At 51.1% G+C, this 27,623-nt stretch overlaps 4 non-coding genes and 1 pseudogene across 4 annotated transcripts; all 5 read left to right on the top strand.

Annotated features, from left to right (window-relative positions):
• The first annotated feature begins 1,023 nt into the window (after nucleotides 1-1,023).
• TRNAS-GCU lies at nucleotides 1,024-1,105 on the top strand. The gene has a single exon. It is a non-coding gene; the product is annotated as a tRNA-Ser (tRNA).
• A 1,843-nt stretch (nucleotides 1,106-2,948) lies between these two features.
• TRNAT-UGU lies at nucleotides 2,949-3,022 on the top strand. The gene has a single exon. It is a non-coding gene; the product is annotated as a tRNA-Thr (tRNA).
• Nucleotides 3,023-7,461: 4,439 nt separating this feature from the next.
• Nucleotides 7,462-7,533, top strand: TRNAG-UCC. The gene has a single exon. It is a non-coding gene; the product is annotated as a tRNA-Gly (tRNA).
• Nucleotides 7,534-15,476: 7,943 nt separating this feature from the next.
• On the top strand, nucleotides 15,477-15,683 carry LOC120385229 (annotated as a pseudogene).
• Nucleotides 15,684-27,063: 11,380 nt separating this feature from the next.
• TRNAR-UCG lies at nucleotides 27,064-27,136 on the top strand. The gene has a single exon. It is a non-coding gene; the product is annotated as a tRNA-Arg (tRNA).
• Nucleotides 27,137-27,623: the final 487 nt, after the last annotated feature.

Raw genomic sequence — 27,623 nt, 5'->3', positions numbered from 1 at the left:
CCAATTGTTTGCTCAGACCAGCATTAGGGAAAATGGTGCCCTGGGCAAAGCTTGTACTTTGGCACTTCCCCATTGCCCCTGGACGGTCCCCACTCCCCCTTTACCGCTAGCTCCTGCACTCCCACCCCTTGCACCTCCTTCACCCCTAACTCCTGCCCCCTCCTGTGCCCCCTTTGCCCTTAACTCCTGGGCCACCAGCCATTGCCCCTCTCCTGCAGCCCCTTCACATGGCTCCAGTGCTGGGGGCCCGCACTTGTTCTCCCTTTCCCTGGGCTTTGGCATCACTAGCCCCTGCTTAGCGAGTAGGGTTCAGTGGTTCCCAAAATGTGGGGCATGACTCCTAGGGGGACACAGAGGAACATGCATGGGGGCACCTCAGGGCCTGAGCCAGCCCCCATGGAGGGAGCAGCACTCAGCCCCACTCTGCCCCAGCTCTTCCCCAACCCCAACGTCAGCCTGGGGCTCTGGCTCCCAGCTCAGCCTCGACCCCCTTACCCCTGTCTGCACCCCTCTCCCCAGCAAGCAACAGCCCCACTCCCAGCCTCAGTTCTTGACTGCGGCTTCCAAGGGGCCACAGCCATGGCTAAGAGGGCACAGAGTGAAATGTTTGGGGACCACTGGTTTAGGGTGATGTTCTCAATCACTTCTATGAAGTCCAATAAAAGCTATTCCTCACCCACCCACCCACCCCTCCATCAGGACAGTCTAGGTATGTTCTGCTGCCCTTCAATCATGCAGGAAGGATAATAACATTTCATTCCATTGAATCCTAAAGTGATTTGTAACCCACCACCAGCCGAAACTGGTCATTTTGGGAAAGCGGCCCCATCATGCTGCATACCTAGGCAGAGTAGGTGTGTCTGTGCAAACACGCTCTGTTCCTGAAGTCTTTCCCCCAGCTCCTCACTAGATGTGAGGGGGGAGCTCATTCAGCCCCTGCTTCTGCGTAGTATTTAAAAACTCCTTATTGGCCCTAGCTCTGCTGGCCTTAGATTTCTCCTCCTGTCCCTTTTTAACAGCTCAGATGAGGTGGCCGAGTGGTTAAGGTGATGGACTGCTAATCCATTGTGCTCTGCATGCATGGGTTCAAATCCCATCCTCATCGGATGCATTTAGTTTTCACCCTCCTTTGTAGACAACCATCTCCCCTTTGGTACAATGACAGCTCAAACGATCTTGCTTCTTGCAAACAAAAACCTTCTCAGAAACTCAGAACTCCCTTGCTTTAAATAAAATGTCTAAATCCCAGATTTCTTTAAAAAAGAAATTCTCTAGTGCTGTATTTCTTAGTTTTTATCTCAAGAGGTAACATCCTCATCTTCTCCCCAAAACACCCTGGGACCTGCCCAAATTATTAAAATACCCTCAACTCGAGCAAGGCCACAACAGTGAACCAGAGCTAGTATCTAGGCCAAGCTGTTCTGAAGGAGGCAACTCAAACATTTTCTCCCTGCTTCCCTTGGCCAAGTCTGACTGAGAAAACAAAATTCCCCAAACTGAAAATTTTCTGCTGAAAAACTAATACTAGTCTGTTTGGGGACTTTGGTTTGAAAGTATTATTGTTATTATTCTCTTCTGATTTCTGAGTCAGTTCAGTTCAGTCTTTTTCCTCCAGGTGCGTTTCCAGCTGCTGAGTTGTGGGGGAGAGAGGCCAGGTCATGATGTCTCTTCCCCTCTTTCATAGTTTCCTCTGACTTGCTAGGAAGCTCCTTTGCTACGATGTGAGTCAATCAGTGTCCATTGTCGCTGTGCTATCTCGGAGAAGCCTGCATTGTACACGGTTCCTGGGATGGTCCTTGGGAGTGTGGATCCCTTCAATGGGCCAGCAGCGAGTCTGGCTCCTCCCTTGTCGCACCTGAAAGGCTGGTGGGGGCATTTCCCAACCTCATAACATATCTCAGTAACGCACACAGAGCAAAACTTCATAACTTCCCAACCAATGCGAGCACACACAATCCAACACGATATTAATGTTCAACAGATCAAGACTTTTGAAATGACACCTCACCAGGCAGACTTTGTACAAACCATGTCATCATTATATGAGAGTGGTGAATATGGGGCTTCCAGGTGCTGCTCTGAGCACAGCGTGCCACACCTGGGCTTACATTGCAATGGAGACGTACCCTTAGAGTCCATCTCTCCTGGGATAAAGATGGCCCACACCTGACTCTCTGCCAATCCCCACTGGGCCCTGAGAAGTGTTGTTCGTGTTTGGATTCTATAAAGCAGAGGAGCAGATGAAGTTTTGCTCCCAAGGTGTGTGTGTGATTCTTTGGACAGGTCTACACTACAAAATTAGGTTGGTGTAATTACATGACTTAGGCTGGCAATGCAGTTCTATCAACCTAATCCCGGTGTAGATAGCGGCTCAGCTGTCAGAACTTTCTGGAGCTATGAAAGGGGAGGTACCCAGCCTCTGTAGCAGGAATGCAGGGCAGGTGAGTTCACGGCAGGCATGGAGGGATACTGGTGGAGGCCAGTTATGGTGATATAATGACCAGCAGCATTTACACTGACATTTGTCACTTTAAGTTTGCTGCAAAAAGCACTAGGCCTCTCGTCGAGGTGGTTTTATTTTGTCACCAAAACAGGGCAATTTTGTCGCCAGACGTGGTATTGCAGTGTGTGCACCAGCCACAAGCTGCTGACCGAGGGAGCGTTGTGTGTTTTTCACGCATCTGAGCAATATAATGATGCTGAAGTAACCTTGTAGTGCAGACCTGGCCAAAGATTCTCTCTCTCTCTCTCTCTCTCTCCCTCTCACACACACACACACACACACACACACACACACACACACGCACACACGCACACACGCACCTTGCAAGGAAAACGTCACCTGCTCCTCTGCTTTGCAGAATCCAAACACAAGCAAAGCTTGTCAGGCCCCAGTGGGGATGGCAGGGAGTCAGGTGTGGGCAGACACTGTGCTGTTGCCACAGGCAGGCACCATGGCTTAGCTGGCTAAAGCACCTGTCTTGTAAACAGGAAATCCTGGGTTCAATTCCCAGTGGTGCCTTATTGACTAACTCTTGGGCAACCTGGTATTGGCTACTGTGGGAAGACAAAACACAGAGCTCTTTGGTCCAGCCCAGTATAGTTGTTTAAATTATACTCACAGGCACTGATAACAGACTTACTGAAAATTTGGGAGTTAAGAGCTGATAGGTCAGTGTTCCAGCCTGTCACAGATGATCCTGCTTCCTCTGGGACAGGGGCAGGTCTGGGCTCTCACACTGAATGGCTCATTGTGGCTGGCAGAACCTGTGGGCAGCTTGTTTAGTTTGTACCGAGGGTTGAGTCCTGCTTTGTGCACCGTGTGTGAGGATGAAAATCCTAAACCGCCCTTTGAAATAACGAATGCAGCAGGACGTGTTATTGTCTCTGCCCCAAAGCAGACAGACCAATGGAGAAATGCCATTGAGTCCAGGCTAATACTCCACTGCCATTTTACCTTGTTTGCTTGCTAAACTCCCTCCCAACCTTGAGGGCTCCCAGAGCCCGGTATTGAGCCTGAGCCGAGAGGTCTACGCTGCAAATTTACCACCCCATGGCCCTAGCCTGGGAGCCTGCACTGGCACGGGACAGCGCTGGGTGTTTCATTGCAGTGTGGACATAGCCCAGCATTATGTCTATACTGCCATTAACACACCCAAGTCACTATTCTCAAACCCTGGGTCAGTTGATTCAGCGTAGACACTTGGGCTTCAGCCCAGCCTCCGAGACCCCATGAGGGTGAGGTCTCCGAGCCTGGGCTCCAGTCTGAGCCCAGATGTCTACGCTGTAGTTTTTAGCTCCACAACCTGAGCCCCAGGAGCCCAAATCAGATCATCCAGGCCAGCCGGGCCAGTGGGATTTTATCACAGTCTAGATGCCCTCTCAGGGTATGTCTACACTGCAATGTAAGCCCAAGGTTAGTAGAAGTCATGTCAGCAGCCCCAACACATAAACATAAACCACAAGGGAAAGACCCACCCCCCAGATAAGCTGGGCAGTGTCCTTCTCCCTACGGTTCGTAAGTCCAGCAACCAAAAGTCCTTTAACATGAGCCATCCCCGCTCTGCACCCCACTCACAGCTGTTGTCCTTAGTCAGAGCAAGCCCAGAGGTGCCTCTGTACAGTTCACCTGCCATCCTGGGTGGAAAAGGGGGGAATATAAGAAGGCTCCATACTCACTATGTTGTCTAGGGACTCACTCATCCCTCTACAGCCACCCTGTCCTAAAGTTGGTCTGACACCTAAATTTTAGCATTGGGACCCAGACCCCAGCCCACTCAGCTTTGGAACCCCTGTCCCCTGCCTAGCAAGTGCTATTGAATTGAGGGTGAGTCCCTCAATCGGGGTCTGCCAAGCACAGTTGTGCTGCCCTCGATTCACACAACAAGGATAACAACCCTTTATTTCTCCTGCCCCCAATAACATGGAGACTGGGAGTCCAGCACCAACCACAAGTGATCATTTCGGCAAGCAACCCAACCTATTTCCAACACACTGTAAAATCCACATGCAGACTCATACACAAAACCTTGCAATAAAATCTTCCTGAGCGGGTCTGAAGCACCTGCTGCTGGAGGGAAGGAGGGAGCCGTGGATTGGGATTGAGGAGCAGCATGAGGAGAAGGGGCCTGTGGGTTGGGACAGAGGAGAAGGGTGAAGAGGAGCAGGCTCGGGTTGGGAGTGAGGAGCAGTGAGCATAGGAGGGACTGAGGGTTGGGTCTGAGGGGCACTGGGAAAAGAGGCGACATGGGTTTAGGCTGAAGAGCATCTTCATTTGGGGATCCAGCAGGACAGAGGAAGGCAGCAGGTGATTCTAATTCCTTAGGGATATTCTGTGTGTGTGTGTGTGTGTGTGTGTGTGTGTGTGTGTGTGTGCGCGCGCGCGCGCGCAGGGGAGGAACATGCTCTATGCCCAGAGGCCTTTATTCCTCCAGGCTGCAAGGACAGAGGGGCTGTCAGGAAGTTGCCCCTTCAAACCACACACAAAAAGGCCCTTCTGAGGAAAGGGAAAATCCTGAAGAGAAAAAGTAACATCAAAGAGGACTCCAGCAAGACAGTGTAAGATCTTGGGGAGTAGTTTATCACCTGACCAGGGACTTGAACCCTGGACCCTCAGATTAAAAGTTTGATGCTCTGCCCACTGAGCTAGCCAGGCTCATAAAGAAAAATAGCAAGTTGGTGCAGAGGAGAAACTAGTCAAGAAAACAAGAGCGGGAAACAATATGGGAAACCTGCTGCTCTCTCTGGCCTGGTCAACACTACGAGTTTATATCGAATTTAGCAGCGTTAAATCGCATTAACCCTGCACCCATCCACACAACGAAGCCCTTTATATCGATATAAAGGTCTCTTACTACCGTATCTGTACTCCTCTCCGAAGAGGGGAGTAGCGCTGAAATCGGCATTGCCATGTCGGATTAGGGTTAATGTGGCCACAATTCAACGGTATTGGCCTCCGGGTGCTATCCCACAGTGCACCATTGTGACCGCTCTGCACAGCAATCTGAACTCGGATGCACTGGCCAGGTAAACAGAAAAAGCCCCATGAACTTTTGAATTTCATTTCCTGTTTGCCCAGCGTGGAGCGCCGATCAACACAGGTGACCATGCAGTCCCAGAATCCAAAAAGAGCTCCAGCATTGACTGTAGGGGAGATACTGAAGCTGATCTTTGTATGGGGAGATGAATCTGTTCTATCAGAACTCCATTCCAAAAGACGAAATGCCAAAACATTTGAAAAAAATCTCCCAGGCTATGATGGAGAGAGGCCACATCAGGGACTCAACACAGTGCTGAAACTTAAGGAGCTGAGACAAGCGTACCAGAAAGCCAAAGAATGAAATGGACGCTCATGGAGGGAGGCGGCTGATGACTGTAGCTATCCCACAGTTCCCGCACTCTCCAAAAACCATTTGAATTCTTGGCTGAGTTCCCAAAGCCTGAAGGGTCAAAAACATTGTCACGGGTGGTTCAGGGTATATGTCATTGCCCCCCCTCCCCCGTGAAAGCAAAGGGAAAAAATAAATTCGCTTTTTCAATGTCACCGTATGTCTACCGGATTCTGCTGGCACATGTTGTGCTGCAGCACTACACAGCAGCATCCCCTTCCCTTCCCTTCCCTTCCAGATGGCAGACGGTACAGTAGGACTGGTATCAGTCATCGTCATCCCGTGAGTGCTCCTGGCTGACCTCGGTGAGGTCGCCCAGGGGCACCTGGGCAAAAATGTGAATGACTCCCAGGTCATTCTCTTCTTTAAGCTTTGTCTAATGGAGATTCAGTCCTGCCTGGAATATCATAGCAGCTGGAGGCTGCCCCCCCTCCTCCTTTGAGCTCTACTTGCAGAGGCAATAAAGTCAGTGTTGTTTCAAATTCCTGCATTCTTTATTACTTCATCACACAAATGGGGGGATAACTGCAACAGTAGCCCCGGAGGGGTGGGGAGGAGGAAGCAATGGGTGTGGTTGTTGCAGGGCACCCCTAGAATGGCATGCAGCTCATCATTTCTGCGGGATGTCTGGGGCTCTGACCCGGAGTGGCTGTTTGCCTCTCTGGTTCTTTAGTAGGCTTGTCTGATAGTCTAGACAGGACTGACTCTCCCTTTAGACAAAACGTAAAGAAGGGAATGACCGGGGGAGTCATTCCCATTTTTGTCCATGCGTCCCCAGCTGACCTCACCGAGGCCGGCCAGGAGCACCCATGACAGCAGCAGACAGTACATTATGACTGGTCACTGTCATTGTCAACTTGCAAAGCAGCAGATGGGATGGGATGGCTAGTAACTATCTTTGCTAACTTGCAAAAGGCAAGGGGATGCTGCCGTGTAGCGCTGCAGTACCGCGTCTGTCAGCACCATCCAGTAGACATACGGTGACAGTGAAAAAAGGCTGAACGGGCTCCATGGTTGCCGTGCTATGGCGTCTGCCCGGGCAATCCAGGGAAAAGGGCACGAAATGATTGTCTGCCGTTTCTTTCACGGAGGGAGGATTGAGTGACAACATTTACCCAGAATCACCCATGACACTGTTTTTGCCCCATCAGGCATTGGGATCTCAACGCGGAATTCCAATGGGCGGGGGAGACTGCGGGAACTATGGGATAGCTATGGGATAGCTACCCACAATGCAACACTCTGGAAATTGACACTAGCCTCGTACATGGACGCACACCACTTAATTCATGTGCTTAGTGTGGCCGCGTGCACTCGACTTTATACAATCTGTTTCCAAAAAACAATTTCTGTAAAATTGGAATAATCCCATAGTGTAGACATACCCTGTGATTAACAACTTTGCTGGCTAATTGAAAGGCTTTGCTGGCTAATTGAAAGGCTGATGGTTCAAACCCAAGTGAAGATGGAGGTGTTTTTAGTGATGAGAATCCAGTACATTTTAACAGGCAGAAAAGTGCCTCAATGCTGCTCTAGCCTCATTGGGCAAGCATAAGTGGCACTTTTGCCAGATGCATTGGTGGTATAGTGGTGAGCATAGCTGCCTTCCAAGCAGTTGACCTGGGTTCGATTCCCAGCCAATGCAGGAAGTGACATTTTCTCTACTGGGAATTGGTTTTATTTCAGTCACGTTGTATCAGTTTATCAATGAAATGAGAGAATCAATGTCCTGCAGGTCATTCAACACACAGTGGAGGAAGAAAGGGGTGGGACTGTACAATGAGCTGTTGGAGTTATCTGGTATTACAATGTTTGGTTTATTTAAAAAAAAATATCTTTACTTCCCTCTCCCTTTTAGACTCAAAGCCTTTAAGGTCAGAAGGGAACAATGTGATCATCTAGTCCGACCTGCTGCACCTTGCAGGCCAAAAGACACCACCCACCCACTCCTGTAATAGACCCGGGAGGGGAGGCAGCTCTGTGCACTGCCCCTACCCCAGGCAGCACATGGAGGCCCTCTGCTCCCCTCCCCCCATCAGTGTGCAGAGATGTGCCAGCAGCACTGAGGTGGCTCCCTGCCCACTCTGCCTCCGTCCCTCCGTGCCACTCCCAGAAATGGCCGGCATGTCCCAGCATCCCCTGGGGTGGGGGGGAGTGTCTCCATTCATAGAATCATAGAATCATAGAATTCAAGATCAGAAGGGACCATTATGATCATCTAGTCTGACCTCCTGCAAGATGCAGGCCACATAAGCCGATCCACCCACTCCTTAGCAAGCGACCCCTGCCCCATGCTTCGGAGGAAGGCGAAAAACCTCCAGGGCCATTGCCAATCTTCCCTGGAGGAAAATTCCTTCCCGACCCCAAATATGGCGGTCAGCTGAACCCCGAGCATGCGGGCAAGACTCTCCAGCCAAACCCTCTGGAAAAGGTTATATCATACCATTGACCCATTGTTCTATTTACCAGTGTGGCACTTAATTGCCCTATTGACTAAGCGAGTTATGCTATCATACCATCCACTCCATACACTTATCTATCTTAATCTTATAGTCTTGGAGGTCCTTCGCCCGCACGGTTTCCCTCGGTAGGCTGTTCCAGTATTGCACTCCTGATGGTTAGAAACCTTCGTCTAATTTCAAGCCTGAATTTCCTGACTGACAGTTTATATCCGTTTGTCCTCGTGTCCACATTAGCACTGAGCTGAAATAATTCTTCTCCTTCCCTGGTATTTATCCTCTGATATATTTAAAGAGTGTAATCATATCTCCTCTTATCCTTCTTTTGGTTAAGGAAAACAAACCAGCTCCTCAAGTCTCCTTTCATACGAAAGGCCTTCCATTCCTCGGATCATTCTAGTGGCCCTTCTTTGTACCCGTTCTAGTTTGAATTCATCCTTCTTAAACATGGGAGACCAAAACTGCACACAATACTCCAAATGAGGTCTCACCAACGCCTTATATAACGGACTAGCACCTCCTTATCCCTACTAGAAATACCTCGCCTAATGCAACGAAGACCGCATTAGCTTTTTAACGCCACATCACATTGCCTACTCATAGTCATCCTGCGATCAACCAGGACTCCTAGGTCCTTCTCCTCCTCCGTTACTTCCAACTGGTGTGTCCCCAGCTTATAACTAAAGTTCTTGTTAGACATCCCTAAATGCATAACCTTACACTTCTCACTATTGAATTTCATCCTGTTACTAATACTCCAGTTTACAAGGTCATCTAAATCTCCCTGGAGAATATCGATCCTCTTCCGAATTGGCAATACCCCCCAACTTGGTGTCATCCGCAAACTTTATCAGCCCACTCCTACTCTTGGTTCCCAGGTCAGCAATAAATAGATTGAATAAAATCGGACCCAAAACCGAGCCTTGAGGAACTCCACTGGTAACCCCCCTCCAACCGGACAGTTCCCCCTTCAATACTACCCTCTGCAGTCTCCCCTTTAACCAGCTCCTTATCCACCTCTGGATTTTCATTTCGATCCCCATCTTTTCCAATTTAACCAGTAATTCTTCATGTGGTACTGTATCAAACGCCTTACTGAAATCCAGATATATTAGATCCACCGCATTTCCCTTGTCTAAAAAATCTGTTACTTTCTCAAAGAAGGAGATCAAGTTGGTTTGGCACGATCTACCTTTCGTAAATCCATGCTGTAATCTATCCCAGTTGCCATCGGCCTCATGCTCCGGAACCACTCTCTCTTTTAAGATTTTTTCCATGATTTTGCATACTACAGATGTTAGACTAACAGGCCTATAATTCCCCGGGTCACTTTTTTTCCCCTTCTTGAATATAGGAACTACATTAGCTAATCTCCAGTCAGTCGGTACAATCCCGAATTTAGGGATTTATTAAAGATTATCGCTAACGGGCTAGCAATATCCTCGCCAATTCCTTAATATTCTAGGATGAAGATTATCCGGGCCCCCTGATTTGCTTCCGTTAAGCTGTTCAAGTTTGGCTTCTACCTCAGATACCGTAATGTCTACCCCCATATCTTCATTCCCATCGGTCCCTCTATCACTATTCCTTAGCCCTTCATTAGCCTCATTAAAGACCGAGGCAAAGTATTCGTTCAGATATTGTGCCATTCCAAGATTATCCCTAATCTCCACTCCGTTTAAAGTTTTAAGCGGTCCCACTTCTTCTTTCTTGGTTTTCTTCCTATTTATATGGCTAAAAAACCGTTTGCTATTGGTTTTAATCCCCTTCGCTAGGTCCATCTCCACTCGTCGCTTTGCCTTTCTCACAGATTCCTGCACCCTCTGACCTCAATAAGGTAGGTTTCCTTGCTGATCCCTCCCATTTTCCACTCCTGGTACGCTTTCTGTTTTTTCTTAATGACCCCTCTAAGACGCTTGCTCATCCAGCTCGGTCTAAAACTGCTACCTACGAGCCGTTTCCCCCTTCTCGGGATACATGCCTCTGACAACTCCTGCAACTTCAACCTGAAGTAACCCCAGGCGTCATCTGCCCTTAGATCCCTAAATATGTTAGCCCAGTCCACTTCCCTAACTAGTCGCCTTAATTTAGTAAAATTAGCCCTTTTGAAATCATACACCCTAGTCTCAGATGCACTATTGATTATCCTCCCATTTATTTGGAAACAAATTAGCTCATGATCACTCGAGCCAAGGTTGTCCCCTACAACAATGTCCTCAACAAGGTCCTCGTTACTCACCAAAATCAAATCTAAAATGGCATCCCCCCTCGTCGGTTCAGCAACCACTTGATGAAGGAATTCATTAGCTATCACGTCTAGGAAAAGCTGAGCCCTATTATTATTACTAGCATTTGTTTCCCAATCTATATCTGGGAAGTTAAAGTCCCCCATGATCAAGCAGTTCCTATTAGTGTTTACCTCCTTAAAAACATTAAAGAGCTCTCTATCCATCTCTAAGCTAGATCCTGGCGGTCTATAGCACACCCCAATCACTATCCCGGGTGAGGCTCTGGTAGTTTTCTTCCCCAATGTGACCATTGCCCAAACAGACTCTGTATTGTCCATTGCAGTGCTAGTTATCTCATTACATTTCACCTCATTATTGATATACAGTGCTACTCCCCCACCTTTACCTTTGCATCGGTCTTTCCTAAACAGCACATAACCTTCCATACCTGTACTCCAGTCATGGCTACCATTCCACCATGTTTCTGTTATTCCTACGATATCCGGTTTCAATTCCCGGACCAGGAGCTCCAGTTCCTCCATTTTGTTACCTAAGCTTCTCGCATTGGTGAACAAACATCCTAATTTTTCCTGTTGGGCTCCTCTCACTCTTTTCACCCAACTCGGTAGGGACACAGTACTACCAGTATGACTTGTAGATCTAGTATCTGTCCCCCCCCTCTTCCTTACACGTAACCGCCCCCCTCTGGCTATATCTGTTGTTATCTTGTTGTCCTCACTCCCAATGTGAAAATTTGGCGTGGAGAGCACTAGGACCTCTCCCGACCGTCTCCCCCCAGTGTCTAGTTTAAAGCTCTTTTAATCAGATGAGCCAGCCTCCCTCCTAGAAGTCTACTTCCTTCCCTACTTAGGTGGAGCCCATCCCTTGAGAACAGTTGTCTGTCCCCAAAAGCCTCCCAGTGCCCATACATCCCAAAGCCCTCCTTGTAACACCACTCCCTCAGCCAACTATTAATCGTCACGATCCTCTCACCCCTTTGCCGCCCTTCCCTAGGGACAGGTAGAATCCCACTGAAGATCACCTGAGCCTCAATTTCCTTGAGCGTCTTACCCAACCTGGCATAGTCTCCTTGATCCTCTCTAGCGAGAATCTAGCTGTGTCATTCGTTCCTACATGAAGGATGATCAAAGGGTTCTTACCCGCTCCTCTTAGGATCCTTTTCAACCTCAGGTCCACATCCCGTATTTTAGCACCCGGTAGACAGCACACCCTTCTGTTCTCAGGATCGGCCCTGGTCACAGGCCTGTCCAACCTTCGCAGTATGGAATCCCCAATCACGTAGACCTGCCTTCGCCTGGGGACAGCACGGTCCTCTAACCTATCCTCCGTTCCCCCTGGTTGCAAGCTCCTTCCATTCCTATCATCCCTTGTGGTTCCCCTTAAGCCATCCTGTATCCTCCATGGGACCAAACTTGGAGCTACTTCCATTGACTCCTCCTTTTCTATGGGACTGGCCGCTCGCCTCTTTTTCTTAGGCCTCCCACTGTCAGCTACCACTTGCTGTACCCCTTCCTCATTCTCCAAACCTTCAAACCTGTTCCTTAGCTCAATTTCCCCCTCACTGGCTCTCCTTTTCCTTGGCCTGCTTCTCACGGTCACATGCTTCCACCGCCCATCTTCCTCCTCTGGTGGTCCCCCTTCCTTGGCCTCAGCCCCTGCTCCCCCCTGTGCCCCTGGGCGTTCCCCTTCAGTTACTGCTTGCCATTGCTCCATCAGCCTCTCAAACCCCCGTCTATTCTCTATCAGGGTTTCCACCTGCAGCTCTAGGCCCTGGATCTTTTCCTCCAGCAGCTCTATTAGGCGACACTTCATGCATATATAGTACTGTTCTGGGTCCCCTGCTAGGACCAGGTACATACCGCAGCTGCTGCATGCTCTCATCCTCGGTGTGTCCTCTGCTGCTTGGCTCATGGCTGCTGCTGTCTCGGCCTCGCTTGGTGTTCTTACCTGGTGAGCACAGCCCCCCCCCCTCAGGATGAACCCCTCATCCCCCTGCACCCTAATCCTCTGCCCCAGCCCTGAGTCCCCTCCTGCATCATGAATCCCTCATCCTCAGCCCCACAGCCCTCACCCCTGTACTCCCTCCTATCCCCAAACTCCCTCCCCACAAGGTGCACCCTTCCCCCTTCCCACACACCCCTTCCCAACCCCAAACTTCGTCCCAAAGCCTGCACCCTTCACCCCTTCCTGCACACCCACCCCTGCCCCAGCCCAGAGCCTGCACCCAGCATCCAAACTCCATCCCAAAGCCTGCACCCCTCCTGCACCCTAATCCCCAGCCCAGGATCTGCACCCCAGACCTCCCCCTCCCGAGCCCCCTCCCAGAGCATTAGGCAGGTGGGAGCAGAGTTGGGGGGGCAGAGTTGGGGGGCGGGTTCTGGGCACCACCAAAATTTTTACAAACTTGCCACCCATGTCCGCAGGAGGTCTCCCCAGGCAGGGTTAGCTGCCGTGGCAGGGGGTGGGGTGGGGAGGAAGTCTCCCCAGGCAGGATTAGCTGCCACGGGGATGGGAGTAGTTGCTGCAGGGGGGCTCCCCGGGTGGGGGGCTGAGTTAGCTGCGGGGCGGGGCAGGGGGGAAACGGACAGATGCGGTTAGCTGGGTGGGAGGGTGCAAGGTGGAAGTTTCACCTAGGGCCCAAAACTTCTTTGCACCCGCCCCGGGGCTTTCCGCACCCCTGACAGGAGGATTAGACACCTGCAGCCAATCAAGACAGAGCTACTCAGGGCACTTGGATTTAAAAAGGAGTCACTTCAGTTTGTGGTGTGCGTGTGAGGAGCTGGGAGACAGAGGCGCAAGGAGCTGAGAGGGAGAGGGTGAGGGTGTAGCTGCTGGAGGACTGAGGAGTACAAGTGTTATCAGACACCAGGAGGAAGGTCCTGTGGTGAGGATAAAGAAGGTGTTTGGAGGAGGCCAGGGGGAAGTAGCCCAAGGAGTTGTAGCTGTCATGCAGCTGTTACAGGAGGCACTATAGACAGCTGCGATCCACAGGGCCCTGGGCTGGAACCCGGAGTAGAGGGTGGGCCCAGGTTCCCCCCAAACCTCCCAACTCCTGATCAGACACAGGAGGAGTTGACCCAGACTGTGGGTTCCACCAGAGGGGAAGATCACTGAGGTGAGCAAATCTGCTAATAAGCGCAGGACACACCAAGGTAGAGGAGGAACTTTGTCACAGCCTCTAATTGCAGTGTTTTTAAACGGTCTGCATGTTGCTTGCAGGCTCCTAACACTTGCCACAGCAGCTCCTTTTAACTTCCATCCAACCATCTGTACTTATGCCGATAGGTCGACTTTAGGTCTTTAACTTTGATTGGTAGCTGAGAAGATGGTAAATTGGACAGAAACCCGTTCGACAAACCTCTTCATTTCCTTGTTATTTCCTGACTTCTTTATTCATCACCTTTTCCTTATTTCCCAGCAGATTGACTAGATCTGGGTGCTAGCAGGGGGGCCTGATGGGCTCCTTATTTTCTGGTTTCTTTCGGAAGCATTGAACTTGCCAGGGCACAGTCAGATTCTGGATGCTCATGGAAATGTAACACCTCGTGCTCAGCTTTAGTTCTGTTTCCCAGCTCTTTTGGAAAATCGATCTTTAGTCTGACATGCAGCATCCTTGCATTAGGAGATGGCTAATTAATAAGACCACAAACCTTGGCAATCAAATGGAACCTGAAGTCCATAGAAGACCCCGAAAGGCCCTTGGGGAGTGGAGTGCAAGTTGAGGAAGACTTCCCTGCACAGCTTCTCTCTCAATTCTCGTTTTCCTGTATTGAGCACAAAAGTCGGGAATCAGCTCAGGGTAGGGTTATACCATGTGTGTGCAGTGGTTAGACAAGAAACAGCAAGGAACTGGACTGGTATGGAGCAAAACTATCTTATGTGTGCCTGATAACTGTACGTTTGAGAAGGAGCAGAAAAGAGCATTGGGGCTGCGGGATAGCGCTTGCATAGGCTTTCTTTGGCCTGTTTTGCTGTAAGAGTAAAAGTGAGAGATTGTTAGTCACAGGTCAGTGGGTGGGTTTATGCAAATTAGGAGTGTACAGGGAAACCAGCAAGAGGAAGGAGGGTGAAAGACTTCTCTGTCTTTGAACAGAATTGTGTGTTAAGGGCTCTTGCTTTGAATTCTTCCAGTGGAGTCATTTCGGGGAAGTGATCATCACTTCGAGTTACCTAGTTATCAAAGTTTTGTGAATGGTGTTTGGTGTGTGTCTGGGAGCTCCTCGTGCTGAAGTAGAAAGCAGTGGGAAGAGCGGCTGCCTAGCATTTGAGACTCTTAGCATTGTTTCTCGGCTCCTTGGAGCTAAGATCAAATGTAGGAGCTAAGATCTGGTTCAGAGATATTTACACAGAGTACGTCACGGCCCACCATCAATGCAAAGAGTAAGCCGGCATGATTTCACGCACCCATAAGGCTGAAATGACCTGTAAACTTCCCCTGTTAGACTTTATTTTTTGAGCCTTAAACCAACCACACTGAACTCTGCCCTGTGAGGATCATCCTATCATCATTACCCATTTGGTTCATTTATTTATGCTCATGACTATCCATAACCTGTTTGTATGAGTGATGTACCCTCACTGCTTGTTGGCTGTACCTTGAACTCACCCACCATATACCCCATTGGGGACATGACAGACTGTGTATATGTATGTGCCGTCCAATACCCAAACGCTAATATCCCCCTACAGCCTGTATCCTACCCCCAATGACACAATAACTGACTCTTCAAACATTTTGTATCGTTTATTTTTAAATATGCTCTAATAAACTTTAAATTTGCTTCTTGGCTTTTTGAGCTCAGAGGGGGTGAGTAGTCTCTTGGTCTCTTCAAGGCTGTGATCAAATGTCTTGATGTTTTGGTCTTTTGGCCTCGAGATGAAAACCTTATCTGTGTCTGGGGAACCTTGAGGTAAAAAATATTATCTAAGTTATATCTGTTCTTATCAGTTTAATATCTGATAGGTCCTTTGTTGGAGGACTGTATGTTAAATTTATTTTTGAAACAAGGGGATGGAATAGGAGCTTGCTCTGTCCACCCCATGCATTGACCTGGTATTGCAGTGTCTCCAGGACCAGTCTCTCTTCTTTTGGGGAGAATTGTCTGGTTAGAAAAGCAGAAAAAGTTTCACTCTAAAGATGCTGATTTGAGAAAAAAAATTTAAAGTAGTTGAAAAATCAGGCTGTCATGGGATCTCACCCCCACTTTGAGCTTGTGGGTTCAAAGGTGGGGACCCGCAGGTATTCTCCCCCCACCCTAACCCTTAGGGTAGGATTTCTTCTCGCTGCCACCAGTCAGGTTAACGTGTCTGACGCACTGCCTGTCCCCCAAGCTTCCCCTGGGGAACCCAGATTCAAATCCCTTGAATCTCTACACACAGGGAAGCAGCCCACTTCCCCCTCCCTCTCCTGCTCTCTCTCTGCTTGGAGACAATTCTTGTCTCCACAGAGTGGCGCCTAGCTTCCTTCCCCTGAATCCACAGGTAAGGAACTTAACCAAGTCCTGAACTTAAAAGAGTTTATTAAAAGAATAAAAGAAAGAAGAGAAAAAATACACAATCTCTATGAATCCAAGATAGACTTTCATAGGGTCTAATCTTATTAATCCCTGGAGAAATTTCTCCCTTTTCCTCAGTACAAACAATACAGGCAAAATTACGAATAATCAATGCAAACACACAGAATTGCAGACACAAGATTCTTATATGCAATTACCCAGTTCTTCTAATACTCACTAGCTTGACTAGAAGAAATTAGTTCAGAAAGATGAGCAGACTTGGTTAAGCGTCTAGACTGGTGTAGGTCCAGACGGCTAAGAACTCAGAACAAAGAACACAGAGACCCAAGTTCCCGCTCTCTGGGATTTTCAAATTCTCTTCCCTGATTGGTCCTTTGGTCAGGTGTTTCACCAGGTCTGTGTTAACCCTTTACAGGTAGACCTTAACCCTTAACTAACTACTTATGACACGCCCCAAATCACCAACAGTGGGAGCACTGGCGGTGATTTCCTCCTAAACTGCAAAACCAACAGAGTAATAAACACATGCACTATTACATATACTACTAAGCATATAACATGTAAAGAACACTTTTTAGCCACTAGATTCTGGGAAACTGTCACGAGAGAGTGCATCAGCAACTTTGTTGGAAGCTCCTGAAATGTGTTGAATGTCAAAGTCAAAGTCTTGAGAGCTAAGCTCCAGCGGAGAAGTTTCTTGTTGTTTCCCTTGTTGGTGTGCAGCCACTTTAGCGCAGCATGGTCAGTTTGTAGTTGGAACTGCCGTCCCCAAAGGTATGGGCGTAGCTTTTCCAAGGCATACACAATGGCGTAACACTCTTTTCACTGACGGACCAGTGGCTTTCCCTTTCAGACAGCTTCTTGCTGAGAAACACGACAGGATGGAAGTTGTGATTCGGTCCTTCCTGCATTAGTACCGCTCCTACCCCACGTTCAGATGCATCAGTGGTAACTAGGAAGGGTTTGTCAAAGTCCGGGGCCCTTAATACAGGGTCAGACATGAGCATCGCCTTAAGCTGGATAAAGGCTTCCTGACACTCATCAGTCCACTTAACTGCATTTGGCTGGGTTTTCCTGGTCAGATCAGTTAGTGGAGCAGTGATTTGGCTGTAGTGTGGTACAAATCGCCTGTAATATCCGGCCAAACCTAAGAAGGATTGGACCTGTTTCTTTGACCTTGGGACAGGCCACTGTTGGATAGCCTCCACCTTGGCCTGTAGGGGGTTGATGGTTCCTTGACCCACCTGGTGTCCTAGGTAAGTCACTCTGTTTTGGCCTATTTGACACTTTTGGCCTTAACAGTTAGTCCTTCCTGCCTGATGCGCTATATAACCATTTTCAAATGTTCTAGGTGTTCAGGCCATGAATCAGAGAAAATGGCCACATCATCGAGGTATGCAACTGCACAGTCTTCCAATCCTGCTAGTAGACCATCCACCAGCCTTTGGAAGGTGGCAGGTGCATTCCGCAGTCCGAATGGAAGCACAGTAAACTCATACACCCCTGCATGGGTGATGAAGGCAGATTTTCCCTGGCGGGTTCATCTAGTGGTACCTGCCAGTATCCCTTGGTTAAATCAATGGTAGAGATGAACTGGGCACGTCCCAACTTTTCCAATAGCTCATCAGTGCGTGGCATTGGATAGTTGTCTGGACGAGTTACAGCATTGAGCTTACGGTAGTCCACAAAAGCGTATTTCCCCATCTGGTTTGGGAACCAGAACCACTGGAGATGCCCATGCACTGGTAGAAGGGCGGATGATACCCATCTCCAACATGTTGTCAATCTCCTGTTTAATAGCAACTTTGGCATGAGGTGACACCCTGTAGGGTGGGGTCCTAATTGGGTGAGCATTACCTGTGTCAATGGAGTGGCAGGTTTGCTCAGTCCGTCCTGGGTTGGCTGAAAACAAGGGCGCGAAGTGAGTGCACAGCTCCTTGATCTGTTGACGCTGCAGACGTTGCAGGGTTGTGGTGAGGGTCACCTCTTCCACACCACCATTTCTTTTACCTTCGTAGTAGACACCTTCAGGCCACTCGGTGTCATCTCCTTCCTGAACTGTAAAGTGACAGACCTGTAATTCTCTGGGATAAAAGGGCTTTAGAGAGTTAACATGAAACACTTTAGGCTTTAAAGAGGAATCAGGGAATGTTATGAGGTAGTTAACAGCTCCCAGGCGCTCCTGGACCATGTATGGTCCTTCCCAGGACGCTTCCATCTTATGGGCCTGTTGCGCCTTCAAGACCATGACCTGGTCTCCTACCTTGAAGGACCGCTCCTTGGCATGTCGATCATACCAGACCTTTTGCTCCGCTTGAGCATCTCTTAAGTTCTCTCGAGCAAGGGCCCAAGAGTCTCGGAGGGTGTTTTGAAGGTTGCTTACAAAGTCCAGAATGTTAGTCCCTGGAGGAGGTGTAAACCCTCCCATTGCTGCTTTACCAGCTGTAATGGCCCCTTAACCTCATGGCCATATACCAGCTCGAATGGTGAGAATCCTAAACTGGGATGTGGAACAGCCCTGTAGGCAAACAGCAACTGTTGTAACACTAGATCCCAATTATTGGAGTGTTCATTGACGAATTTGCGGATCATGGCCCCAATGTTCCATTAAACCTTTCCACTAGGCCATTAGTTTGGTGGTGGTACGGGGTGGCAACCAAATGATGCACCCCATGAGTTTCCCACAGGTCTTTCATGGTCCCTGATAGGAAATTTGTTCCCGAATCTGTTAGAATCTCAAAGGGCCAACCCACCCTGGTAAAAATGTCAGTTAAGGCCTGGCACACAGTTTGAGCCCTGGTGTTGCCTAGAGCTACTGCTTCCGGCCATCTGGTAGCAAAGTCCACAAAAGTCAGTATGTACTGCTTTCCTCTTGGGGTCTTTTTTGGGAAAGGACCCATAATATCCACAGCTACTCGCTGAAATGGGACCTCAATTATGGGAAGTGGCTGGAGAGGGGCCTTGACCTGGTCTTGAGGTTTTCCTACCTTTTGGCATACCTCACAAGACTGGACATACTTGGCAACGTCCTTGCCCATCCCCTCCCAGTCGAAGGACCTTCCCAACCTGTCTTTGCTTCGGTTCACCCCAGCATGGCCACTGGGATGATCATGGGCTAAGCTTAAGAGCTTTTCCCGGTACTTCGTCGGAACTAGCAACCGTTTTTGAGGATGCCAGCCCTCCTGGTGTCCACCATAAAGACTTTCCTTGTATAAAAGTCCTTGGTCCACAACGAACCGGGATCGGTTAGTGGAACTGAGAGGCGGTGGGTTGCTGCGTGCCTCCGCCCATGCTTTCTTGAGGCTGTCATCGGCTTCCTGCTCTGTCTGGAACTGTTCCCTTGAGGCGGGAGACACCAGTTCCTCTGGAAGTGATGTAGGTGATGAGATTGTTTCTGTTGACTGTGAACCGCTCTCCGCTGGTCCACGAGGTGTTATTTCAGGCTCCGGCTGAGCCTCTAGGGTAGGGTTGTCTGCTGGTTTTTCCAGTTCAGGCCCGTTGTCGCCCTCTGGCGGTGGAGTTGTAATAGCTGGCGCCGGTGCTGGCGCTGGGTGCCCTTCCAGTTCCGGTTCTGGGACTGGATGAACTATGGCTGCTGTCGGTGTTGGCCTGGGATCCGGTTCCACCACCTCAGTCTGGGTCTCTGGTAACACAGACGGGGTCTTGGTGGATGGCTCAGGAACAGGTATGGGTGCAGCAGCTCGTCTGGCTTGGCTGCGTGTAACCACTCCCTCTGTTTCTGGCGGCTCAACGTGATGGGCCAAGTGGTTGCCCAGAATCATGGGGACAGAATAATTGTCATAGACAGCAAAAGTCCACGTCCCTGACCAGCCCTTGTACTGGACAGGTAAACGCACTGTAGGTAATGTTACAGGTTTTGACATGAAGGGGCGAACTGTCACTTTGGTTTTCGGGTTGATGAATTTGGGGTCCACGAAGGTTCGGTGGATAGCTGACACATGTGCTGCAGTGTCTCTCCATGCGATAACTTCCTTTCCGTCCACTCTCAAAGTTTCCCTAAAGCATATGGGTATTTGAGAGATATCTAATTCCGGGTTTCCTTGGTGTGCAGGTGCAAGGAGTTGGACCCGGTTCAGGTTCTTTGGGCATTTGGCTTTGATATGCCCCAGTTCATTGCATCCAAAACATCGCCCACTTGATGGGTCACGGGGTTGTGTTGGTTTACTGGAAACTGGTGAGGTAGAAGAAGAGGTAGGGTGTGACTGTGCTTGGGTTGTAGGTGTGGGCTTGATTGGCCCTCGATGGTAAGGTTTAGTCTCAGTGGGTACCTTGTGTGATTCGTTCCCTTTGGCAGTAGCTTTCGTGTTGTCTACCGATGCCATCCATCTGGCTCCAATCTCTCCTGCCTCAGTGAGAGTTTTTGGTTTACCATCTTGGATGTAGCGTCTAATGTTCTCAGGAACACCATCTAGGAACTGCTCCATCATCATCAGGAGGTGTAGGTCGTCTAGCTCCTTAACCTTGGATCCTGATATCCATGAGAAATAGTGTTTTTCCAGGTAAGCAGCGTGCTCTGGAAATGACATCTCTGGTTTCCATTTCTGGGCTCTGAAACGCTGACGGGCGTGATTAGGGGTGATGCCCATTCTGAGTCTGGCCTTGGTTAGGAACAGTGGAAAGTCGTCCATCTGGTCTCTAGGCATTTCAGCTGCCACAAGGGATAATTGTCCGCTGAGCTGTGACCTCAGCTCCATCATGTATTGGTCTTTAGGAAGACGGTATCCAATACAGGCCCTCTCAAAGTTTTCTAAAAAGGCCTCAACATCATCCCCTGCCCTGTAGGCGGGAAATTTTCTCCGAAAAGTTTGATCAGTAGGTGGATGGGGTGGTGGATTATGCTGCTTAGCCTGTTCTACTTCCAGAGCCTGCCTCTGGATTTCCAGATCTTTCTCTCTTAATTCCATTTGTCTGATGTGGTCTGCCTCTCTGGCTTTCTGGTCTGCCTCCATGGCTGCCATGGCCATCTGGTGTTCTCTCTTTGGCTTCCAGGATTTTTATTTGCAATCGAGCAAGCTCTAGTTGGTCACTTGTTTCCGTCATATCTGTGCCTTGGGGTGCTGGACACCCTCCTGTTTATGATAACTTGAGTAAAGAAAGGGTAATTAATCCTGTGTATAGCAAATTGTGTGTTGCAACTCTCTATTGTTCTGTACTGAGCAATAGGGAAAATCTAAAAAACTCTCTGTCTCTCTGCGAGAAAAGACTAGTGAAAATCTCACTGGCTTCCTGGCTTCTGCATTTCAAAAGTCACAGGAAAAACTGGCTTCAGGAGCTTTCTCCTCGCCAAACCTGTTTTCCCTGTTGGACGGGATGAGCTCGGAGGAGCACTCCCCACCCAAGGAATCCTGATCACACAAAGGAGGGACACCTCCTTGCAACCAGAGCTAAAAACCTCTGTCTTGAGATTCCTTATCTCCCCAGCAAACCTGTGAGGGCACTTCCCCCCACCTAAGGAATGCACACACTTTCTTTTCCTCCAAGGTGCTTTTCTATGCCACCCGAAAGAAACTGCTTTTTCCTCAAGCTGCCTGTCCAAGCAACCCAAAAGAAAAACTGCTTCCAACAAAGCCTGCTGGAAACTCAATTCCCTCCAGCCAACCTGGCTGAAGATTTCTTCTAACAATGGGTTCGAAACTCCGCTGCCACCATGTCATGGGATCTCACCCCCACTTTGAGCTTGTGGGTTCAAAGGTGGGGACCCACAGGTATTCTCCCCCCACCCTAACCCTTAGGGTAGGATTTCTTCTCGCTGCCACCAGTCAGGTTAACGTGTCTGACGCACTGCCTGTCCCCCAAGCTTCCCCTGGGGAACCCAGATTCAAATCCCTTGAATCTCTACACACAGGGAAGCAGCCCACTTCCCCTCCTCTCCTGCTCTCTCTGCTTGGAGACAACTCTTGTCTCCACAGAGTGGCGCCTAGCTTCCTTCCCCTGAATCCACAGGTAAGGAACTTAACCAAGTCCTGAACTTAAAAGAGTTTATTAAAAGAATAAAAGAAAGAAGAGAAAAAATACACAATCTCTATGAATCCAAGATAGACTTTCATAGGGTCTAATCTTATTAATCCCTGGAGAAATTTCTCCCTTTTCCTCAGTACAAACAATACAGGCAAAATTACGAATAATCAATGCAAACACACAGAATTGCAGACACAAGATTCTTATATGCAATTACCCAGTTCTTCTAATACTCACTAGCTTGACTAGAAGAAATTAGTTCAGAAAGATGAGCAGACTTGGTTAAGCGTCTAGACTGGTGTAGGTCCAGACGGCTAAGAACTCAGAACAAAGAACACAGAGACCCAAGTTCCCGCTCTCTGGGATTTTCAAATTCTCTTCCCTGATTGGTCCTTTGGTCAGGTGTTTCACCAGGTCTGTGTTAACCCTTTACAGGTAGACCTTAACCCTTAACTAACTACTTATGACACAGGCCTCTTTAGCACTTTGGTTTCTTCATAACAACATATTGTTAAAATTTCTTGGGAGTGTTTTCTGAGTCTACAGATGTGAGTTTCTTTGTCTTGCTGGCAGGGGCGGCTCTAGAAATTACACCGCCCCAAGCAGGGCGGTGCGCCGCGCCGCCCTTCCCCGTCCCGTGGCCGGGGCAGAAGTGTCTGCGGCGGGTGCGCTGGTCCCGGCTCTGGTGGAGCATCCGCAGGCATGCCTGCGGGAGCTCCGTCCGAGCCGCGGGACCAGCGCACCCGCCGCAGGCATGCCTGTGGGAGCTCAAGTGGAGCCGCGGGAAGAGGGGACCCGCCGCAGTCTTGCCTGCGGCAGGTCTGCTCGTCCCGGGCTCCGGTGGACCTCCCGCAGGCATGACTGCGGAAGGTCCGCCGGAGCCAAATACCACCCTGCCCCAACAACGCCGCCCCACGCGCCTGCTTGGCGCGCTGGGGTCTGGAGCCGGCCCTGCTTGCTGGAGGATTGTTTTAAAAGCTGAGATTCTTCTGTTTGCTGTGAGTCTTTTCAACAATATGAGGGATGAATGCTTTCCAGACTGAGGGTCTGTTTGGGAGATGGTGGGTTGGGGCGGGGGCTCGGTGTGTGTGTGGGGGACACACACAGATTGGCAATATTCGAGGTCACATGTATATCAATAACTGGATGAGTTACACAGACTTCTCCCCACCCAGCCTATGTTCCATGTATCTTGACTGGGCCTATCGCCCACCATCCCAGAGCAGAAGCCTGAAGCCTGAGCCCCACCGCACGTGGGAGGTGGGAACTCCCACTGGTTGCCTGCTCCTGCAGTGTTTATGACTCCGGAAGGGGGTAGGGACCAGCCCCTGCAGGCAGCCCGGGGGAAAGAGCCGCTGCTTTGCTGCCCCTGACTCCCCCTCAATTACAGCCCAGGAGCCTGTGGCCACAATAAAAGCCCCTGGTGGCCACACTTGAGAAATGCTGGAGCCTCACAGTAAACAAATCCCAGCAGGTTAGTCACTCCCTGTCCCCCACCCTGGGAATTTCCTGCCCTCTCCCACCCAGAGCAACCTTCCTGGAAGTTCCCACCCCCCTATGTATTTACTGCCCTTTCTCCCCGCCAAGGGAACCCGCCAGCAACTCCCTGATCATCCCTCCCTCAACTGGCTCCACTGCAGCCATTTCCCTTCCCTTGCCCCTGGGAGGACGGAATGAGCTGGAGCAAAACATGGATGTTGCACTGCAGCCTGTTAGGGCAAAAAAGGCAACTGGGGACATGTCAGAACAGGAAATAATTTCACAGCACAATTCCCCCCAGGCTCTTTCCCTGCACACGGATATTCTAGCTTGTCCTGCATGTGACAGAAACATTCAAATCAAGGGCTGTCAATTAATTGCCGTTAACTTACGCTATTAACTTAAAAAAAATCATGATTAATCTGTTTTAATCGCACCGTTAAACAATAGAATACCAATTTAAAATTACGGGATTATATTTTGTTTTTCTACATTTTCAATATATTGATTTCAGTTACAACACAGAATACGACGTGTGCAGTGCTCACTATATATAGTTTTATTACAAATATTTACACTGTGAAATATAAAGTGCTTTAGGGCAATCTCTGTATCATTAAAGTGCAACTCGCATATGTAGCTACTGCTCCCCCCAATGTTGGGCTGTGCCCCTAGGGGCTGTGAGGGGAGCAAGGAGCGACATCGGGGCTCCTGCCTCCAGGTCACCTTCCCCACCACCTGGGCGGCATAAGGAGAGGACAGAGCGCAGCAGCCCAGCCCCTCCCCGCTCCGGACCGCCCCTGGCGGCGAGCGGGATCGAATCCCAACGACGCAGCGCGCGCGCCGGGGGAGCGGGGGCAGCGAAGCCTGGGGCCGAGAACGGCGCCTCCCTGCCCACGCGCCGTCTCTGTCCCGCGCTCTCCGCCAATCAGGAGCGGAGCGGGGCGGCGAAGTGACGAGTTACGGCCCCTCCTCCAATAGAAGGTCGCAAGAGAGAGAGAGAACTACGCTTCCCAGAGTGCACCGGGAGGCGCGTTGCCTGAGCAACCTGCCGTCACCTCCGCCTGAGACGAGCCAGGAACTTCAACTCCCAGCCTGCCCCGGGCGCCTCCGCCTCTCCAGCCCAGGTGAGGGCGGGTCCCTGGGTCAACCTGACACCCCAGCGCAGCAACTCCTCATCCCTGCGCCCCAGAGCCCCGCCCCTGCAGGGTGTGACGCTGCCCCAGAAGCCCCGCCCGCCCCGCTGTGCCCGCCCCAAAGCCCCCGCTGTGCCCGCCCCCAAGCCCGGCCCCGCTGTGCCCGCCCCAAAGCACCGCCCCTGTCACCCCCGCTGCCCCCGCCCCTGCCCCGGGGAGCCCGGCTCTAAACACCCGCTGCAGGGACAGCGACACCCCGGACAGACCCGCCCCGGCCTGAATGAGTCCTTCCCCAGCCGCCCCGCTGTGCCCGCCCCAAAGCCCCGCCCGCCGTTGTGCCTGCCCCTAAAGCCCTGCTCCGCCCCTTCCCCAAAGCCTTACCCCGCCCCATACACCCAAAGCCCTGGCCCTGCCCCCGCCCCCTCGGTCACTGCCCACCCCCGTGTGGGGGCACCAGCACTGTGCCGGGTCCTGATGGGAAATTGTCCACGCTGGCCCAGGAGAGACGTGTGTGTCCCTGCTGCCTCCTGCTGGTGGGGCTGAGCCCCACTCTGTGTGTGTGGTGGCTTTGCAGGATTTTGTATCCTGCAGCAAGTGACACACACACACACACACACACACACACACACACACACACAAAGGGACTCACACAATCCCAAGAACACTCACACACAACACACCCACAGGGACATGCTAGCCCAACCCCAAAGAGAGAAACAATCACACCCCCAGCCACACTCACAATCACTCCCCCCACACCACAATATTCACAATCGTGCTCAGAGACACAACTGCACACAGTTCACTCCCACTGCTCCAAATACAAGGACCTCCTGCCCCACACAGCATGTGCCGAGGCCTGTGGAACTCACTGCCACTGGACAGCTACCCATGAGAATGATCCCCTCGTGTTGGATCATCTGCTTGGCCCCCCACTCCCTCTCGGGGTGCACTGTGTGGCGTGGCTGGGGATTGTGCAATGGCCCAGCACCAGGCAATGCAGAACAGACACCACAGGCCCTGCCCAGCCTCACCTGAGCTGCTCTCCAGGTGCATTGGAGCCCAGCACCCCGCACCTTGGCACTCCTGCCCCATAGGGGGTGAGCTGCAGCCCCTGCCACACTCCACAGAGGGGAGAAAGGTCAGGCCAGCCAGCCATTGTAAGATGGGGAAATCACCATCGGGGTCGACGGTATGGGGGCTGTGACAAACGGAGAAACGGTTGTCGTGCCGGCAGAAGGCAGCAGAGCACACACACACACACACAATTGCAAACATACATGAACACATGCATGAATCCAGCCACACACACACAAACACCCGCACAAATCCAGCCAACACCAACACAAGCCTGGGAGCCAGGGGAGCAGAGCAGGCTGGGGCTGGGTCACTCCACTTCCCGCAGGAATTAGCCAGCCCCCCATGTCCCACGATGGCCTGGGGCCAGCCCCTTCTGCTTCCCCATGGAGGCCTGGGGCCCCAGCCTGCTCTGCTCCCTGGCTCCCAAGCTTGGGGAGGGAACTGCCCCACAGCACTCGCCGGCGGCGTGGCTGGGAGCCAGGAGTGGACCAGGCTGGGGCTGGGTCACTCCACTTACCATGCAGTGAGTGCAGGGCGGGGGCCATGGGAAGAGCCGGGCAGCCCCTGCAGCAGCTCCTCCCCAGCTCACCTCCGCTCCACTTCTCCCCCTCCCAGGCTTGCGGTGCCAATCAGCTGTTTAGTGCGGCAAGCCTGGGAGGGGAGGAGAATTAGAGTGGGGGCGGCGTGCTCAGGGGAGAAGACGGGGCAGAAGTGAGCTGGGACAGGGAGCGGTTGCCCTGCACGCCCTCCCCGTTACTTGCTGCGGGCAGCCCTCCCCCCGCACCTCCCAGCCCCCTGACCCAGCTCATCTCCACCCACTGCCCCTGAGTGTGCTTTTGGTGCCCCAACCACATGGCACCCAGGGGGGCCCACTAGGTCGCCGAGGGGTTGCACCGGCCCTGGCCACTGCCTGTCAGCAGGATTCCCCCTCCTCCTCCTCAGGGAGACTAAATCTCTGCACCTAGACAGCCGGTCCGTCCGCTGCACCTCAATCCCCCATGCCTGAGCCTCCCTGCCAAAGCCCTGCACCTGGCTCCAGAGAATTAAGTCTCACATCTCACTGGGAACTTGACTTTTTGTGCCCAGAGAGTCTTGGTCCCCCTCAGTAGCTGACCTGAGAAACACAGTGTCTGCAAAAGCAGCAAAGAGTCGTGTGGCACCTTATAGACTAACAGACGTATTGGAGCATGAGCTTTCGTGGGTGAATCCCCACTTCATTGGATGCATCAGTGTCTGCCTTTTCCAAAGAAGTGCCTGGAGGGCTTTTTTTTCTGTGTGACCACGTGGCCTAATGGATAAGGCGCCTGACTTCGGATCAGGCGATTGAGGGTTCGAGTCCCTTCGTGGTTGTGCTTGTGCAGTTTTACCTTTGGGCTGAAAGTCCTGCTCCCTTCAGGGCTGGAACCTCTTCTTGGCCGCTCAGGCCAATGCTCTGGCTTCAGCTAGAGCCCCGGGAAGGAGTTGGGGGTTGGGTGTCACAAAGGCTGGGGCATGAGCCCCAGGTGCTTCCAGTCTCACCTTTGCCCTTCCTGACTTGCCAAAGAAAATGGGCGGCTGCCCGGGCTAGCGTGTGGAGCAGTTTCCCTCTTCCAAGTGTGCGCCTGTCCCTGTGCTGGACGGGGGTTGCTACATAGCACCTTGGGAGCCTGGGTGTTTCTCTGCTTCTCGCCAGCTGGTGAAAAGCCTCTTGGGGTAAAATCTCCTGCCCCACTGCCAAAGTGAGCACCTGGAGTGGGAACGGTAAGAGGCGCCACCAAGGGGGCTGGCCCTGCTTTCCTACCGTCTTCGATAATGGCCACAGAGCATCAGCAGCTGCCCTGCATGCTGGTCTGTGGGT

This window comes from Mauremys reevesii, linkage group 17 (assembly GCF_016161935.1).
Source record: "Mauremys reevesii isolate NIE-2019 linkage group 17, ASM1616193v1, whole genome shotgun sequence".
NCBI classification, from domain to species: domain Eukaryota; kingdom Metazoa; phylum Chordata; order Testudines; family Geoemydidae; genus Mauremys; species Mauremys reevesii.
This window is presented reverse-complemented; position numbering and strand designations above follow the sequence as displayed.